At 41.1% G+C, this 13,072-nt stretch overlaps 1 pseudogene; it reads right to left on the bottom strand.

The window, feature by feature from the left end:
* Positions 1-2,960: 2,960 nt before the first annotated feature.
* Positions 2,961-6,151, bottom strand: LOC134391759 (homeobox expressed in ES cells 1-like; annotated as a pseudogene).
* Between the last annotated feature and the right edge of the window lie 6,921 nt (positions 6,152-13,072).

Genomic DNA, 13,072 nt, shown 5'->3' with positions numbered 1-13,072 from the left:
CTGCTGGAAGTCTCCTGAAGGAAACATATTTGTTAAAATTTCTATTAAGCTCTTTTAGTTTAATAGAATGCTGGGGAAACTAGCATTTAATGAGCACCACCTATACAACAGGAAGAAAGTACTTTACATGTATTAACTCATTCATTCCTCATAATAACTCTACAAATTATTACCCACACTTTAGAGATGGGGAAACAGGTTCAGTGAGACCAAGTAAGGTGTAGTTCAAAGTTTCCTGCCAAGTGGCTGGCTTGGATTTGAAAAGGTGTGTCTGACTCTAATTCTGGTACTCATTTCACATCACCCGTGTAAAAGGCATAAGTCACAAGATCCCTGTCCGTATGGGTTGCGCAGTTTCTATGTTATTTAGGGTGCGGGCTGCGGCAGCAAAGCCAGACTTGCCCAGCATGAGTCCTCGGCAGGGCTGAGTCTGTCTTGAACCTTTTCCAAGTTACACAAAGGCTTTCTATGGATTTGAAGGGGTCCTAAGAATCTTAACATCTTGAGATTCAAAATTTAAGTCACATATGAACACTGGAGCTGTTATCAAGATTGTGAGTTTTGATTTCCTAAGTTATTATAAGAGGGAATCTCAAACTCAGTGGGTTTTCAGGATGCGCTGAAAATGTATATGTATGTGAGGTGCCTGAGATTTTCAGGGAGCAGGGCTGGCACTAGGGTGAGAGAAGAGAGGTGCCGAGGGGCAAAAGATGAGGAGTACTGACCTAAAAAAGAAACCGAGACCAAATATACATAGCAAGGATTTATTGAACCAATATGACACTTACAGCTGGGGAGACACACAGATCAGGTATCCCTGAAAATGTGTTCCGAAGACGACCAGTAGAGCCCAACATTTTATAATCAGGAGAAGGGGGAAGGGTCGAAGGAGAGAGAAAGACAACCCCACCTAATGACCTCATCTGGCTTTCTATCGGTGTACAAGACATACAGATTTGGGATTGTTACTTGGTTACATCCTACACGCAGGGATCTAGGGTAAGGGTAATAAGAAGTATTCTAGATTATTTTACGGCTTCCTGGTGCCATTACGGCTGCTTCTAAGTAAAATAGTCTTATGATAACATGTTTCGGGACAGATGAATGTGGTTACTGACTTAACCCAGATCTTCCAAGATCCTATAATTTAGCTGATCTGGTCAGAGCAGATTCTTTTCGTTATCAAGGAGGCATCAGGGTTGTGCAAGTGCAGGCCCAGCACTGAGAGTGATGCCTTCTTCCACCCTGTGTCCTAGCACCTCACTCTGCCTACCCTCGCCCTGGCCCTGTCAGTGAACACTGAATAGCTTGGGAATCAGTGTGGATACTAAAGACTGTAAAAAAAACCGGTTTGAGGCCAAATCCAAGAACCTTCAGAGTCATACCTGAGAGTTTGCATGTTATACCATGGGTCAGTGTTTCTTAAGCGTGGTGTTGGAATCATCTGTTCTTTAAACTTCAGAATCCCCAAATTGATCAGAAAGTTCTTTCTTACAGAAAATACATGTGGTCCTGGCTGAGTCCTTTGGACAACTTCTTCCTCTTAGGGAAAAAGATACATGAGATAATGTTGGTGAAAATATCTAGTAAGGTCATTTTGATGTCTATAATTTACTTTAAAATATTTTCACATATAAATTGTGATATTATGTGTGTACCATTTAGATTAAGCTATAATCCAGAGGCTACCAGCATTCTAATCCAGAAGTAACAACCAAATGCAAGGTGAAAGGCTTGCTGAGTGTGGTTTTTAAAAATCAACAGTAAAAGATATGCTTGGGACAAAAGTGGAAACCTGAGTACAGTCTGAACATTAGAGGATATTAGGGGACAATGTTAATTTTGTTAAATGTGATAATGGTATTATGATTATGGGAAAATGTATGTATGTTATTAAAAGTGTATACTAAAGTATTCAGGATGAAATGTGATGTCTACAATTAACTGTGTAATGCTTTAGTAAATATGGTAAAGTATTAAGAATTATTAAATCTAAGTGATGATGAAAAAAGAAACAAAAAAGGTAAACAGATAAAAAATAAAAAAACAAAGAAAAAACAAAAATAAAAATAAAAATAAATCTAGGTGATGAGTATATGGTTGTTCATTAAACTATTCCATTTTTTTGTACGTGTAAAAATCTTCATAATGAAAAGAAAAAAAAAAAAAAGCACAGTCCAGGGATGGTGATTTTCTGGCATTCAGGAACTTTTTCAGATATTTCTGTTACTAGTATCTTTTTTTAATTAAAAACTTTTGCGTTTATTTGCAGCTTAGTTCTTTTGTGCAATACAAAACCAATAGTATGAATGGCAACAGCTGATGTTTTTATATTTCTGCTTTGGCATAATGACTTTGCTTGAAAAAAAAACAACTTGAAACTGGCATGTTTTAAGGATTTGTTTTGATATATGGTGAGAAATTCTCCCTGCTTTCTGCCATAAATCAAGAGAAACTGAAGATTCACAAATAAATTATGTTCTATAATGCAGTTAAGCATACTCATGTTTCTAAATGCACTTGAAGGAAGCTAATGGAAACAAATCACACCTCTGTTCTTCAGATTACTTTACTTGAAATACTTTATAAATGGAATCTAGTTTGTGGAATCATTTAGTAATGAGTTTACTGATTTTAGCAAACTAATTTATTAAATTAACTTTCCTGGCCTTCCTGAAAATGTTTATTAAAATGTAAAGAAAAGACCTTTATTGTACCTAAAAGTGCCCAAATATAATATGTACCACAGTATAACAGTAATTATTTACAACATATTTTTAGAAGGAAATGAAAACATTCGGATTAAATGTGCAGGGAAGAAAACATCACATTTTTAACACTTGATATGTCCATTGATTGGTCATGTTCCACAATATAAATTCATGCGTTTAGTTTTCTATCTGTTCCAGGAGAATTGTGTTGAATTTTCTTTTTCCATTAGAAAATGTCCTATGGGGGAATCACGTTTTAGAAATAAATAGAAAGTGTGATTCTTGCATGGGACGTTTTCAACTTTGCATGCTGATTTTGGAACCAGATCTGGATTCTGTCTTCCTCTAGATTCAGTTTTTGAGCTTAGTCTTCTCTGATATCAATGCCAGGATAGCAGTTTTTTTTTTTTTTTTTTTTTTTTTTTTTTTTAAAAAGATGACCGGTAAGGGGATCTCAACCCTTGGCTTGGTGTTCTCAGCACCACGCTCAGCCAGTGAGCAAACCGGCCATCCCTATACAGGATCCGAACCCGTGGCCTTGGTGTTATCAGCACCGCACTCTACCGAGTGAGCCACGGGCCGGCCTCAGGATAGCAGTTTAAAGACATTTTTCAACACTTCAATCTGGTTTTGAGTAAAAGCAGCCTCTATACCAATTCAACTCTCTTTTCAGAGATAGTCTTTCTGAGGCTGAAAAATAATTTTCATGTTTCAAAGTTCTTTTTTCTGGCATTGGGTGTTCCACCATGCAAGGAAGTGAGATCGCATGGGGCAGACTTGGGACCTATAGACAGAGGTTACCAACTTGCCCTGAGGAGCCCAGGGCCTGTGGGGTCTCATTGGTGGAACAGTCTTTTTTCTGGTCCAGTCCTAAGATGCTCTCAATTGAAAAGGGGCAGGGTGAGGGTTTGCTTTCCCCAAGTCGAGCGCCTTCTCTCATGGGCTGCACAGAACGACAGCTCTGGCCTCTCTGCTGGCTCTATCCCACTTGTACGGCTGTTACTAGTATCTTAATCAACAGTGACACTATGTAATTTGCCCACTAAATGTGAGAAATGGGTTTTTACTGATAAAAATAGTGGCCTGTAGACAACATAATGAATGTTAGAAATGAGATTTTTTTTTTTTTTTTGGCAAATGAAAGCTATTCGTTTAGATAGGTGATTATCTAAAATTACTCCAGAGACTCTCCCTGCCCTTGTATAAATAGGGTGTACAAATCGCAAGAGGCAGTAGGCTGTACCGTAAGCAATGATGCCGGAAGCTAAACCCCTCAAGGGGTCTCTGGGCAAGAACACTGGAGGATTCTGAGTGTCTGACCCAATACTCCCTCTGGAATCTTGGTTTATACTTGAGGAAAAACTTCTTTGGCTACTTGTAGCCAAAAAGAACCTAAAAGTTGTGCATGGCCAAATTGACTCAGGTTAGCTTTTAAAAATAGGATTTGCACATAATAGGTATTTAATATTTGCTCATTATTTCCATTTCCAAGTTCGGAACTTTTGCTCTTATAATCTGAGACACATGCTGCCTTCTTAGCTTTTCAAAATAACAATGTTCTACTACTTTCTTTTACTTACCATAGACTCGACAATGGGGAGGCCCTGGGTGTCCTAAGGAAGGTACCCAGGCATTAGGAGGGTATTTGGGGAACGCAGGCAATAGCAGTTCACCTGCAGTACAGATGTTCAGTATTTTAAAAACTGGTATGTGACACTTGGGAGCTCTGGGCAGCCGTACTTTCTGCCATGTTGTTAGATTGCCTCTATTATAATTTACTTTAATGTACTTCCTTATAAACACTGTAATGTAGTTGTGTGTAAATTAACTTTTATCTACACTCTAGGGGGGGGGTTAGTTATCATTAGACTTACCCTATTAGAAATTCACACACCAGCAGGGTGGTTAGTTATAGTATGAAGTGCCCTAATCAGGAATCCAAACTCCCTAGGTGGCTACTTAAGCATTTCAAGGATCTTTATTGAGATTTATACCAGAAGGTTCATTAATTAGCGTCAGGATAATAGAAATACATTTTCATTGGTAAAATGAATTGTCCTAGATATATAGCTGGCTAGAAAGATGTCATAGTCCTATCACTCTTGTGTGAATGAGGTACAGAACACCTGACCAGAGCATAAGTTTCATGAGAGCAGAGTTAATTATTGGCTTTATTCATACCATATACCTAGCAATTTACTACCTTCTACGTCTAAGTTTTATTTGATTCTGTGTTGTCCGCCTCTAGTCGATGCCTTCAGTTCAATTCTTAGAGACCTCCACTGACAGACCTGAATAGGTTAGCTGATCCTGCTGTTTGAATACCGCTGCAGCCACCTCAGAGCGAGCCTCTTATACAAGATACTTGGTAGGCATGCTTGAGGACAGACTGAGGATGTCCTCAACTTTTTAAAAAATGAATTATACATTGTATTTCAAAATGTAAACGTCACTAAACTGCATATGCATTAAAACAATAAAATTTGCCATTTCGTTAATTTTTTTCTTTTTGCACAGGACATCATTACAGTATAGAATCCGTGTCATACTAAATACATGCAAAGTTTTATCCGAGCAAGCCCAGGCCAGATCGGGAACTGCAGAACTGTAATAATACTTCATTGCAGTGATCCAGGAAAGATGAAACCTGGCTTCGGAAGCATGGCGGACTGCTGGTAAAAAAAAAATGTTCCTACAGAAAAGGAAAATACGAGCTCGGTGGAAATGGTCTTGGACTGTGGATTCTGCTGTCATATTTTGGCAAACTATTCCAGAGAAGCTCCACCAATGGCTTTGGATGGGAAGGGGTCGGCTGTGTGGGCCTGGGGGCAGCTGAGACCCCCACGCATGCACCCAATACATCCACTCACCCAATACATCCACACGAGCAACTCCGGGTAGCTAGGGAGCCATCGCGAGCCCCGCTACCTGCCCGCGCACAGCTGACGGTGGGCAGAGAGCCTCGTGCAGACGCTGACCTCCTCGGCGTCCCCAGCACTCGGCGCACGGGGCCCCACCAGGGTGAGGCCAGGGGGCGAGGTTTCCTCCTCTGTCTCACACACCCCGAGACACACACCCTGACCCGGGGATGGACGCTGGGGCGATGACTCTGCACGGTGGCTGAGCCACGCTGGGAAGGGCCCCCAGGCAGCTCACACACCGGGTTTGCAAGTGAGCGTGCACAGCGGCCTGTCAACAGGTCCTCTAGGAAGACACCGGGAGCACAAGGTCCGGACCAGGATCAAGCTGCTCCCGAGCCCCAGTCCCCAGACTTCCGGCCTCTGCTCCGCCCCCTTCCCCTTACCCGGACGCATGATCCGCGGGGCAGGGGATGCTGCTTCTGTCCAGCCCTGTTTCCTCAACCTCACGTCCATCTTCTCCTGCCTTCGCTCCTGGTTCTGGGCCCTTCGGACTCTGGGATTTACACCATTGGCCTCCATCCCAGGTCTTGGGCCTTAGGACTGAATTACATTATCAGCTTTACGAGTTCTCCAGCTTGTAGACGGCAGATTGTGGAACTTCTCAACCTCCAGAGTCATGTGAGTCAATTCTCATAATCTCTCTTTCTCTTGGTCTGTATATTGATATATCCTATTGGTTCTGTTTCCCTGAAAAACCCTGATGCAAGGATGGAAAAAAAACAATGTGTACATATATGGTCTTTTTTTCTTTTTCTTTTTTAGGACACCTAAGAATCTGCCGAAGTAAAAAGTTTAGGCTTACACAGGGAAGGAAACAATAGGCTATCATAAGGATATCTATTTTAAAGATGGAGAGACAGGAAGTTGAAGGATTTCACTTCCGAGGACCTGTTTTCTGGGAAATAGAAAATCACGTTTGTCTGTTTGTTTATTTTACCCTCATTAAGTGGGTTTTTGATCTGAGTGGCTTGAAAGAGATGAACTAGATAAAAGATGCCTTTCTCACGTACAAAAAGTCAGAGTTTTTAGTCCATGGGATGGGTGGCATTGCAAAGTGAGGTCACCTGGAAACCCAGGTTCTTTCTCACTTGTGGCTCTGTCCTCTTAGGATGTTGTCGTGGTATGCATGGCTGAGGCTGGTTTACTCCCAACACCAGGTCTGTGTCCCAGCCCATGGACAGGGCATCGGAAGAGTGAGAGAAGAGAGGGCAAGCAGCTGTCTCATGAGGATGTGATCCCTTCTGATCACAGCTCCTTGGTCAGAACATAGTCACATGGCCAAACCCAGCTGTCAGTGATGCTGGAAAGTTATGCATCCTGCAGATAGATACAGGGGGTGGTAGTGAGGCGGGAGGAGGATTATCAGGTTCTGCAAACACGGAAACAAAACTCACTTTAAAAATTAATCTGAGGTTATTTACCAAGATGTAGATAGGACAAGGCAGATATACAAGGGAATTTCAAAAAGTTTGTGGGGGTTCAGCCAGGTAGTTCAGTTGGCTAGAGTGCAGCCGTGTAGCACCAAGGTCACAGGTTTGGATCCCTGTATTGGTCAGCCACACACACACAAAAGGCTTGTGGAAAATTATGATAACACCAAGTTCCGGGGTTCAATCCCTGTACTGACCTGCTGCCAAAAAAAAAAAGTTTGTGGAAAATAGAATTGCAAGATAATATAAATCTTTCCATGAACTTCTTGAAGTACCCTTGTGCAGGTGAATAAAAGGCTAAGAGTGAGGTTTCGTAACACCGAGGAGAAGGGTTCAGATCCCAGTACCAGCCAGCTGCAAAAAAAAAAAAAAAAGAAAAAAAAAAAGGGAGAAAGGGAAAAACAAGGGTGTGAGAAAGGTTAGTAATCAAAATAGCTGCCACACACACTCGAGGAAGGGAGAGGGAGTTGCCTTTTGTTCAAAGCCAAGTTAATTTATCCACACTTTTAAAAATATTTCACTTATTAAGTTCAGATTCTTGCCTGCCTTCTCAAGGATTTGATGGATAAAGTACTAACTAGTATTGTGATTTGTTCCTTTTTCTGGTGGCTGGCCAATACTGGGATCCAAACCTTTGTCCTTGGTGCTATAAGACCACGCACTAACCAACTGAGCTAAACGGCCAGCCCTAGTATTGTGATTTCTGTGCTACCATAACTAATCTGTCAAATTCAATTTTGATAATTGAGTTTTGAACACTGAATAAAGCTTTTTGGCTAGCAAGTCAGATATAAAATATATGAAAGGACAAAAAATGTGGTGGCTATGCTATTCACCTACCACATTTTGCCTAGCTTTTCATCTATAGTTTACAGGAATAGCATTTTTCTAAACTCAGAATGAGAACTACTAAAAATATCTCACATGCATATAACCTCCTTATTGTGGAAAGGTGTTAGCCAAAGCAGTTAAGTCTCAAAATGGTTATACTGACAGATTTTAACTCTAAAACTATAATCGTTATTTGGTTGTGTTTTGGTTGGATTACAGTCTGCAGAATGGGAAAGCTTGCATCAGATTTAGAAATCTTCTGGCTTTACATTCTTTCCAGCTTTAAGGTCCTATAGTTTCTATCATCCTGTAAGATGTTGTCTCTTTTCATGCATACTTTCTTTAAACTCCAAGTCACTCAGAATGAGGTCATGATGCTGCTATTGATCTAGCTCACCACGGCAGTATCAAAACACACAACCTAAATGAAGGAACCTAAAATAAAGATGCAAAATGTAATATAGCTGCCAATTTTGGAGAATATTCCAGAAGTATCTCATTTGCAGTGCAGCAGGAATCTCAGCTTAAATCTAAGCTGTGTCTGTTGCTGGGGTTCAAGCGTGTCTGGGCATGTCTGGCAAACTGGTGAGGCAGGACTGAAAGAAATCTGCTTCCTGGAACAGAACTCATTTAGTGGAAGAGAGAATGAGAGAAGCCCTATAAGGAAAACTTAGTCATTGGATGGGGAGTAATAAATACAGCGTGGGGTAGCTGTTACTCAAATCTGTCGCCAGTCTAGGCCCATGAAAGCACGTCTGGATCCCTAAGAGAGACAGAGCTCTGAGTGAAAACATAAAGAACTGTTTCACTGAAAACTGTACATAATATTGGGCAAAAGCTGTCTGCTTCGGGGTTCCCCTAACAGGTCAACACAATGATCTCCATTTCTTCCAGCTGCACAGTGGCTTTGGCTGTTTGGCTTGTATCACGAATCCTGGTGGGTGCTGCAGTGCTTAGAACAGCAGAGCAGGGGAGGGGGGCACTGGAAGAGGAGTGTTTGAGCATATGAGAGACCCCCCCCCCAACCCCAGGGGCTTCCAGAAAGCTGAAGATGTCCTGACTTCCTCAGCAGGCTTTGAGGTAGAAGAACCGGTGAAATTCAAGTTACTGTTGCTAATTCGACTCCATTTGTACTGTGGTTAATGAATTTTAATTAAATTCCTAATCAAATAGCTCTTAAGCAATGATGTGTTATTGGCAACTTAAAATTACGCATAGTTGTGGTTATGTAGGAGAGTGCCGTTGTTGTAAGCAGATGCATGCAGAGTAGTGATGTTTCCAGTAAACCAAGAGAAGATGTGGGGTGTGTGTGCAGGGGAGTGGGAGGGGAGGAGGAAGACAGAGCATTGAATCTAGGTAAGTGAATAGGTGTTTATTATCTAATTCTTTCACATTTTCAGAACATTTGTGATTTTAAAACATCAAGCTCTCTAGTGATGGGAAACTCATGATTTTCTCCAAAAAGCTAATTCCAAGATAGTGCATTTTAGTCTTCAGGCATATACACTGCAGCTAGAGCATTCATTTGTGACTTTGATACCTGCCACTTCCCTGGGTCTAATTTCCATTCACTTTTTACTCTTCATTATATCTCTTATACATTAGATAGCTGTGCAGTATAATTCTAATCTTGTAACACCTTTCTTAAAATATCTCAGTATGTACCCACAGTCTTTTAACATTAAAACTTTTTTTTTTTTTTGAGGCTGGTTGGTATGGGGATTCCAAACCCTTGTTGACCCTGGTGTTATCAGCACCCACGCTCTAACCAACTGAGCTAGCCAACCAGCCCTCAGCATCAAAACTTTTTAATTGAAAGCCTTCTGCAGTCTAATCTTTTAACTTTTTTAACTTTCTAGCTATTCTTTCTCTTGGTTAGTTAACTCTGTTGTCAAAGAACAAAATTACAAATGTAGGTAAAGATCTCAATTGGATTTATTGCAATTCTAGAATTAGGTAACCTATCATTCCATAAAATAGAGTAAGTGTTCCAATGAGCTGAGCAGAGGACAGAAAAGGCTGAAGAAGGCAGAAACAAAAAACGAAAAGGAGATTGGTCATTTCAAAGTTACTTTCCTTGTGATATGGGGGGCTGCCTGGTTAGCTCAGTTGATTAGAACATGGTATTGGGTCAAGAGTTCGGATCCCCTCACAAGCCAGCTGCCAAAAAAAAAAAAAAAAAGAGAAAGAAAAGAGAGTAAGATGGGGACAGGGGGACCACAACAGAAACAATAACTATTATTTAACATCAGGTTATTCTTTTTGTGTAAGGATTAAAGCAGAGGGAGCCTCATTATCATAACTATTGAAGATTTAAACTGGCCTGTTTGGGAAACTGGCTATTTTTTCTCTCCTCATTTCTCTGAAGATCAGACTACAATTTAGTTCAGGTTTGCTCCTATGGAACTGAGCAGGGCGACTTCATTTTGACTTTCAGTCTGGTCTTTTGGAGCCTCGTGCAGGAACTTAGTCCAAAACAATGGCCTCCTATAATTTTATTTAATGCTATCATGAATAAACTTCTATGCTTTTCCATATATTGCTTCTCAGTCCTAAAGTTCCCCCAACTCAGAATTCTATTCACTGTTTAAGATCCAGCTTAAATTAATGAAACTAGATGTAGCGATTATATGTCTTGTTAAATCTCATGTTCTTCATGAAGCTTTCCTTGATTAACTCAGCCATAAGTGAACCCTTATCTCCAGTGATTAACACGGTACCCAGTACGTACATTTGTTATGGCTCAGAAAATGATATCCCAAAATATGGCACTTTGGCATGCTGAGTACTTTGAACTAAAGGATACTGGAAGCCCTCAGAAGCAGTCTCAAGGCTGGCTGGTTAGCTCAGTTGGTTAAGAACACAGTGTTATAATACCATGGTCAAGCGTTCAGCCAGCAGCCAAAAACAAACAAACAAACAAACAAAGAAGCAGCCTCAGAAGTCAAGTCTCTCGCTGACCTTCTCCCGCCCCTCTTTTTCCCCAAAAGTGAATCATAGAAACCAGAATTCTTCTTTCTCAAGGCAGGTCATAGAAACTAGAACTCCTCTCCCCCAAAGCAAGACATAAAACCTAGAAAGGTCACTCTCTCCTTTCTCCCTTGAAGATCCTAATTTCAAAGGGTCCTGTCCCATACCTGGGAGGAAGGAATGCTACACAGAGGCTGAGAGGAATCTGAACAGACAGGCCTTGCTGGGCTTCCCCCCTTTAGTCTGTTATCATCAGATCATATCCTTTCGTCCAATCTCGTTTCTACAGGGCTGTCCACTCTTCAAGTCAAAGAATGGCTTTGTGATTTAAAATGTTTGAGGTCAGTACCTTGCATTGTATGAGTGTGTGAAGGTAGATGTAAACTGTAATGTGCTATATTATTTATTTTTATTTTCTTTCCCTTGAGTCAACATTCCATGTAACAGCTGTCCAAAGGCCTAAGACTTAATTTTGGGAAACTCATGGTATATGAATACTTTCGAAGATGTGCATGGGCTCAGACACTCTAAGGTGATCAGTTCTCCTGTCCTCATTTCCTTGAGTAAAGGCATCCCTAAAATTGACCTGAATGAAAATGTGCTTTCCAGTCAGGGTGTAATGTGGGCTCCTCTCCAGCCTCCTTTATCCCAATTGCCCAAAATGCATAACTCTTCCTCCTTCCAAATCTTACCAAGGTGCAATACCAGGGTATGCAAAAACCTCTAGGACACCAAAGGAGATTTTGGCTGGTGAATGAGAATGGGTAACATACTTTCACAAGTCAGGTGGTTTTTCAATTACTTGCTTTCAATAAAGTTCAAAGAACCTAATCAGAGTTGTCAGCTCTTAGATCATTAAAAGTATTTTTTCTTTGTTAGATCATTATGTGATTTTTATGGCATATAATTTGGAAGGAGTTCAAAGAATTGAGTGGCATTACTATAACAAAACTCCATTCATTCTCATCTACTTTCTTACGTGAACAAGTTTTCTCAAGGTTTATATACGTGGAATTGATAACTTGGAATAGAATTGATGCTGAAATCTTTCTCAGAAGATCCATCTAACTCCATCTCTGCAAGGATTCATTTCCAATAAAATTTTACTTTTGTGTTTAATACTTATTTGCAAATATTTGAAATAACTTGTTTTGATTGGTTGAAATAAGACTTTTAAGAGCTTTATGATCACAGTAAATGTAAGAAACAACCCATAAATTTCAATTTATATATACATTTTTATTATAGGGAACTGTGATAAGATGATCAATAAAACAGTTTAAATATAAAATATGGGGCTGGTGGGTTAGGTCAGCCGGTTAGAGCCTGGTGCTAACACCAAGGTCTAGGTTTCCACCCCTGTACCAGCCAGTCACCATGAAAAAAACCGTATATTATTAAGATAAAATTATGGAGGGGATATGTCATGTAAATACGATTTCCAGAAGATGAAGCATGGAAATTGTATAAGGTAAAAGAGATTGCATTTTAAAAAGTGGATATTGGTGGGTATTTAATCCCTATGGTATTTAACGTCCATTGATTAGGTTTTAAAAATACGACAGATAAAATATTTATAACAAGCTGGTAAAAAAAGTGTAGCTGTCACTCAAAACTGTATAAGGACGTACGCAGCTTTGCAAAATTGTTTGAGGGCTCATGAGTCAAAAAGTTTGAAGACTGAACCAAAGAGATGTTTGCCCTCAGTTTGTGATCTCACCGTCTATTCCTTGGGGTATCCAAACACAGGTTAAATTAAAACCTGTGGCGCTATGTTGCTCATGTGGATTTAGTGTCTTGCCTCGCATTACTTATTTTTGTTCATTTTAATCTCCTCGCCTCGTAGATTATAAACTGTCTTCGGGCCAGGAATTTGTTCGGTTCCTGGCACAGAGCCGTTACCCAAGGGACACTCCACAAACACCCCCGATTGAATGACTTTATCGTGAGAACGCGGAGGACTTAGAATCCCCGGCGAGCGCTGGAGCTTTCGTTCCGCGTGTGCGGCCAGCTGCGAGGCCGGGCAGGGCGTGGGAAGGCCCCGAGGAAATTCTGAGCCCCCGGCGGGCTCGGGGCGGGGGCCGCGCGAGGGAGCGGGTGCGGAACTCGCGGCGCGGGGAGGCGCCACCTCGTGCCGCCGCGCAGGCGCGCAGCCGTCTCCGCGTGAGTGCGCGCAGTGGCGCGCCTGTCCCCGCGCGGGCTCCGTAGC

Source organism: Cynocephalus volans, chromosome 12 (genome assembly GCF_027409185.1).
Source record: "Cynocephalus volans isolate mCynVol1 chromosome 12, mCynVol1.pri, whole genome shotgun sequence".
Classification (NCBI taxonomy): Eukaryota; Metazoa; Chordata; class Mammalia; order Dermoptera; family Cynocephalidae; genus Cynocephalus; species Cynocephalus volans.
Note: the sequence above shows the minus strand (reverse complement) of the source record. Positions and strands in the feature narration are given on the sequence as shown.